General features: G+C 34.5%; 1 pseudogene; it reads right to left on the bottom strand.

Annotated features, from left to right (window-relative positions):
* The window catches only part of LOC137639832 (putative neural-cadherin 2), a 77923-nt pseudogene that overhangs the window by 59146 nt on the left and 11277 nt on the right, over positions 1-7500 (bottom strand).

The following is a 7500-nucleotide window of genomic DNA, read 5'->3' as shown; positions in this document are numbered from 1 at the left end:
CTGGCGCCGTTGACGTATTTTCATTAGCTGAGACGCTTCTTGAGAGAAGCTGATTCCCAGTCAAGCTGTACCTCAGCCAATAAAAATTCGCCACCCTGCATACGTCATTACTTACTCCGCCACCGACGCCGGAGGCGACCAATATTAATCCGGCGCTTCTCCCCACGAGCCAGCATTGCCATTTTAAAAGACGTTGCCAGCGTCGTTTCACACATTCGACTACAGCCTGAGGAAGAGAGGTGATCCTCTTGATACATGTCGCTGATAAATGTTTTTTACTTAAATTGTGATCTTTAAATTAAATGCTCGACTAAGATTTATCCTAAATTTGACTTCCCAGCAATGAAGATTGACTTTTGCTCAATTACTGGAAGAACGCAATAATCCTGAAAAGATCATCCGAGCTATCGAGAAAATAGACTGTAGAATTAATGCTACTGAGGCAGCTATTGTTTTTACCCGAATAATAATAATGATAATAAAAATCCGCCATTCTTGCATTAACATACCCAAATTTCCACTGACAACGCCTCCTCCTTTGTTAGCAAAACTCTGACCTTTTCATGCGTTTTTAATGGCCTTGCTAAGTACAGTATTTCTTGGATATACTCCATAAACTTACCAAAAATTATAAAGGCATGTGTCATCTTTCAATCATTATTGATGTGAATTTTGCTGTAGATTTTACAAAACTTCATGTAGCACCAACCAATGTTACTTTTTTATTTTTCCTTTTATGTTTTAGCTTTAAATGCGGTTCCCTAGTAATCATTGACTTGATAAGGTCTATAGGAGCTTATGCTTATCTAAGTAAGTTTAACTTCTCAATGAATCTTTCTTTTTTTCTTCTTTTTGGTCTTTATTTTTGTTATTTATACTTTTGAAGGGAAATTTTGATTAAAAGAAATATTACCTTCATATTTTGTTTCTCTCTAAACCCATAAACATATTTTCATTCTCACTTTATTTTCCTTTTCCTATATTTTCATCGCGATTGATTTATTTAATCCCTCAAGAATAATCTATTCTCGACTTATCAATTTTGTCTTACGGTAAAAAATTAACTGTATATCAATTTCCATTCCCTTGCTTATTGCACATATGTGTCTATTAGCTCTAATGACATATGATTTGATTATCAAACTACAGGCATTAACATTACTGCACAAATGTTTCGCTGAAATATTTACGATTTTGGTGAAAAATATCATAATAATTGAATGATATCTCATCCAGCAAATTTTCATCACATTGCTCATAGAAGAACTTACTGCCAAGATCATAGTTATGAAATCAACCAAACCTCTTCAAATTCATAATAGTTGACAAATTTTATAGGGAAATAGGATTAAAAAAAGTTAATACGTTTCATATCACATGAAAACAAAGCAAATTATAGATAATAGGAGAGATAGGAGGAAGCACAAGGAAATGATAACTTACAAAAACTATTTACTCTTGTCTCTTTCCTAAGAATTCTTATAATTATTCTGTAGAAATTATTTGCTTCCACTAATCGAGCTTCTTCCTACATTCATTTCCACAAGATTTTTTCCTATTTTTTTTTTACTTCAAGAATTCCGTATCTAACATGCACTGTTTCTTTTTGTATCACCTTCCATTTCAATCAAATTACTAAGCATACAGAACAATTCTAACCCAATCCTTAAAATAATATTTGTTTTTACCCATCATTGTTTTGAAGTAATACTTACTCTTCTAAGATAAAAAAACATGTTTTTATATAAGCATTAAGGTCTTAGAATAAATCATTTACATGGGAAATTAAAAGGATTAATTACTGAGGTGGGATTTGAAACATAACTTGAAAGTTAGAGTGATTTATGGCAGTCGATGTCAGTAGCCACAAGCGTGGAATAAAAATTGAAGGTACAATTCCGAGTACTTTCATGTAATCTCAACGCATCTTCAGAGTAGAGAAGAGAGAACAAAAAATTTTTTGAAAGGTGAAAATTTTTCTGACAGGTGAAATAGTATTGAAAAAAGTAATTGCTATGTTCAAGGATACTGGCTAAGACCATATAAAATCTAATCGGTGTGAATTATTAGAATGATAAAGAAGGTGTTAAATTTCTATTATTTTGTAACCGTGTAACTCATGGAGATATGATATAATCTACTTGTGTAACATATGTAAGTGAACTTGATCTGTAAATTGAATGTCTCTGCTGATGGAGATATTTCGTATATATTGTATTGTGTTTCACGTGTTTCCTTCATTTTAACCGTGACTATCTAATTTGGTTCCCCAGTTAGGTCAAACTATGTTTGTTTTATAACTCACTTTTAGTATTCTCACCATAAGATGTGGAAGGTGTATCGATTTAGCATGACTGTGCTCTCTTGTTTTACTGCAGTGGTCTGTTCAATACAGATGTATAAATCTACATACGGTAAACTGATATGAATTATAAGCTGTCACGAAATTTTTGAATAGTTTTAGGTGACTTAATGAAATTCATCATTACGGAGAGGGGATGTTTGAAATTAATGGGTCTCTGGTATATGACATTTAATGTATATAAGGATAGCAGGGAGTATGAAGACTTACATAGATATATATTTGAGTAATAAAAAAACACAGTAGAGTTTGTGTTTACCCTTATTATAGAGGAATTCAAAACCTAAATTCTACCAAAAAAGTCAATGGATTGCTATACTATAGTCTTAGGTTCTATTTGAAAATAATGTGTGAAAAGGTATAAATAATATGTCAACATGCATAAACTCAAATGAATAAAAAAAAGTCAATGCCACTGCAAATGGGGACAACTAACTTAGTTCTAGTAAATATCTAAGGTATTGTTGGCAAACTTAACTGTTGAAATTGCAGTGATGTCTTAAAATTCGTATAAATAATTGTTCATACAAAATAAAAAAAATTGTGATAATCATAGAATCATTACTCACCGACAGGTCCATTTTCTTGAACTTCTCCAAACATGGTAGCATTTGGAAAAACTGGAGGATTATCATTAATGTCCTTAACAACGATTGTTACGATAGCTTCCGCCAGATGAACTCGGCCTATCCTCCCCCGCTGCCGTAGGCGCTGAGGTCTGTATTAGCCCACGGATCAGACGGATCGACTGTCACGTTCTTTGAATTGTAAGGATATTCGTCATCACACCCAACGTCGATTCCAAAACTTCCCAGTTCGTAATGATTTTCAGAAGACTGTTCATCGTCTTCTCGTTTCAGTCGTTTTACTTTTCTTGATTGGAGTCCTTTCTTCTTATCTCGTCTTTGGTAGTTAGTCCTCATTTCTGATTCGATTTGATTAGCTTCATTGGATAAATTATCTGCGTAAGCTGATGGTGGCTTTGCAGTTTCAGACTTATCTCCAGTATCAGTAATGTAGGAATTAGTCGTTTTATTCATCTTTCTCCCTGTTAATGATGTAATACCTTTGTGTACATAGTGTGAAGAGTGCTTACCATGAAATATATTTGTCTCCTTAATCCCTTGGTGATATTTTTCTTCCGCTACATTAATACTTTTTTCTCCCGTAGATCGAGACTGATGTTTTCCTTTGATATCGGAGAGATAAGAGCTCACTTTCCCATGTTCGCCCTCATTTAGTTCGGTAATGCTCTGACGTACTCTGTTATGTTCGCGAGAAGATTTATGACTCTCTTTCCCTTCGCTTCCAGTCTCCGTGAATTGCTTCACGTTGCTTTGGGGTAAGTCATCACCCTTTATCTCTGAAAGGTGTAACAACTGAATGTCGATGTTGTCTTCAATTCTCCCCGTATCGGGAACCACTCTGTTTTCCAAGGCTTTGAAAAGCTCTGATAATCGGTGACTGGCAATGGTTTTTGGGAAGTACTGTTCTTCTTTAAAACTTCCTTCCCACGTCACTTCTGACATCTCTCCCTGCCAGGAGGTGTGTCTGCTCATCTCTCTCGTTTCTTTTCTTATCTTTTTCTGCCACACTTTCCACTCATGATCCTCTTTGGTTTTTTTCCTTTTATTTAGGATATCCTGCCTCCCTGATGTCCCTTCACGCACGTCGTCTAAATTTGGCCTTAACTTGGAAGAGGAACTCGAGCCTAATTCAGACGCAAGAACTTGTCGTTTGTTACGAGGGCGACTCCAAAGAGCCTGGCCATCACGGACCTGCACCCGAACCTTCCAGATGGGTTTTCCCCAGGGTGGGTCTCGGTCCAGAGCCTGAAGCGAATGACAGAGGAAAGACGTTTAAAATTATATATTTATAATTCGTGGAAGATCTGTTATATGCAGAGACAATCAAATTTGATTACTTTTCATATGTAGAGTTTTATCAACAATTCGGGATCTTTGATTTTAATTGTGTCCATAAGATAACATTAGTGTAAAAGGAAGAGGTAAAAATAGAAAAAATTAAACATCTCTGTTCTTATTTAAAACCAAATTTATATCCTTTGCTGAAGCCAAGATCTCTCAAAGGAAGGGAAAGTTTATAAAAGGAAAACGCAGAATTATATTATAGTATAAACTTCCTAACAATAAATGCAGTTATGTGTTATAAAAGTTACATAGGAAGATTGCAGCCCATCATTTTAAAACCTAAATATCTGATCTGACCACAGTAGTGTTAGATTCTAATACAACATGAAGTTGTAAGATTATTTTTTTTTTTTTTTTTTTTGATGTGTCAGATACTGATATCACGTATTGATAAAATAATCACAGTGAAAATACTCGGAAAATCTTTGTGAATATACACATTAAACCACATATAATTTGTATATGATTTCCACACTATCCCTATAAAAGGGCAGACAATTAAAGTTCCCTTCATAGACTTACACCATGGATTAAAAGAAAATTCAATTCCCTTAGCAATTTTTTTAACACACTGTACTGAATATTTTGAAACTCCCATTATGCAACTTCCCTCTTTTTTAGTTTTCCCAACCGTTTTGTTCACTGAAGATGCTTGTATGAATCAAGCACAAATATAATAATATCTATTACACTCTCTTCTAGGTTTCCATTTACTGTAAACATTTTACCCTCGTATTCACTTTTGATACATTTTACCATTTTCTCCCAATTCTCTTTACAGTCCCTAATCAACCAAGAATCTCCTGTAAACATCAATAATTATACTGTTCAGTTTACTGTGATTATTGTTTACCAATTTGTTATGAAAATTGGATACACACTCATTATGAATATCTGACGTCATATTTTTTTTTTCTTTTTAATCTAGAGATGATGACTATAGTATGTGATAAATCTGAGACACATATAGTGAAAGGATGACATTCAATGAAAAAAAAAAATGTAACATGAAGAGTAGGTGTGAATATCATATGGTGATCTTTCTTCCTCAAACTCTCTCTCTCTCTCTCTCTCTCTCTCTCTCTCTCTCTCTCTCTCTCTCTCTCTCTCTCTCTCTCTCTCTGCTTGGGAATCTACCAGACTGGGGTCGAGATCCACTCAAAATTGAAAGATTCTTGTAGTTTCTACAACCTAACCATTCTTGTAAGCGAAAGAAGGGGGGTTTAGGGGCGCCTATAGGTCTACTCTAACTACTGAATAATCAGCAGGAATTTCCTGGCCCTCCTTGGTCCTAGCTGGGCTGGAGAGGGGGCTGGGCACTGAACATACATATACTGTATATGGTCATTCTCTGGCACATTGCCCTGCTAGCTAGGACAGTGTCACAGTCCGTTGTCCCGGCATTGCATGCGTGTCCTTTAAACAGTACAATGTAAATAGGAGGAAGTAAGATTATATCTCAAGTAGTTCTGAGCAAATTGTAACCCATGAAAGGACTGGAGAACGATATACTGATCAACAATATTAATTGAGCAACTGGTACTGAATTACCGTTTTAATACGAAAACGGCAGTGACCAATCTGTTATAGTTTTCCCTGAAACCCACATCTAGTTTGTGGGAAACGAAAAAACTCCAGGTTACTACTACAGTAGAGCAATATCTGGAAAGGAGAAAATTGGTGCCAAGGCCCTTAATTCAACTCTCTTCTGTTCTCCTGTTCCATCATTCATATTGTCATTTTCCCCTTGCTCACACAATCATATACATATATATATATATACTATATATATATATATATATATATATATATATATATATATATATATATATATATATATATATATATATATCCATGTATAACTATGTGTGTGAATGTGTGTCAAGAAGATTATGCCAACATGAATTAAACAAGGGGAGAATAGAAGAGAGTTTAATTAAGGGTCATGACACCAGCTATCTCCTTTCCAGGAAATGTTCAACTAATTACCAGGAAGTCTCGCTCCCTTCTGACACAGGTTTCAAGATGATAAGGTCAGTCTTGGTTGGTTCCCATAACACTCCAGGAGAGCTTCAGTTTTCTTTTTTTCGAAAGTAAAGTAACTTCTAGTATGGGATTTACTCTTCAGTGTTAGACTCTTTGTCACGGATTTTACCAAGATTACACAAACGCACACCCACACTCACACACACACACACGCGCGCACGCACGCCAGCATAGACACAAAGACGTGTGTGTGTATATATATATATATATATATATATATATATATATATATATATATATATATATATACATGTGTGTGTGTGTGTGTACATATATATATATATATATATATATATATATATATATATATATATATATATGTGTGTGTGTGTGTGTGTGTGTACATATATATATATATATATATATATATATATATATATATATATATATATATATATATATGTGTGTGTGTGTGTGTGTGTGTGTGTGTGCGTGTATATATGTATGTGTGTGTGTTTGTGTGTTTAGGTTTGTATGTGTGTACGTATGTACGTATATACATATATGTTATGTTTGTACATAAGGCGTATATAAGGGGTATATACATTGATGGAAAGATGTATTGATGATCGGTTGATCAACTGAATTCTTATCGTTCAATCGGCGTTCTTAAGCAACGTTGCTATGAGTAGTGCATAGATCTGTGACCTCTAACAAATGCTAGATACCAAAGAGGAAAACATATTGGGTCAATATGTTTACGGTCCCTCTTCAGTAGAGAGAGAGAGAGAGAGAGAGAGAGAGAGAGAGAGAGAGAGAGAGAGAGAGAGAGAGAGAGAGAGGGAGAATAAACCATTCAGTATCGTTATCCATTAAGATTGGAATTTCAATTCAGCAGGCCAAATATTTGCATCTAAAGTGAAAACAATTAATGATAATATTTTTTACTTTGGCACATATTTAAGTTGCGTAAATTTACCAACCATGTATTCATTCTGGGACACTTAAATCCTTTTTGTTATTAATAATGTTTACTTCCAATGTTATAATGTAATTATTTTGAGGCTTTTTGGGTCAATAGGCGTAGGAAGAGATGACGATAATGATTTAATGTAGAAATTGGGAGAGGATAGAGGAGACTTGGAACGAGCTGTTGTGATCGGGTATCAATTCAAGCGTCATTCTTGGAGTATTATTTCTTGTAGATTCCTAAATTTTTCT

Source organism: Palaemon carinicauda, chromosome 4, assembly GCF_036898095.1.
Source record: "Palaemon carinicauda isolate YSFRI2023 chromosome 4, ASM3689809v2, whole genome shotgun sequence".
NCBI classification, from domain to species: Eukaryota; Metazoa; Arthropoda; class Malacostraca; order Decapoda; family Palaemonidae; genus Palaemon; species Palaemon carinicauda.
Note: the sequence above shows the minus strand (reverse complement) of the source record. Positions and strands in the feature narration are given on the sequence as shown.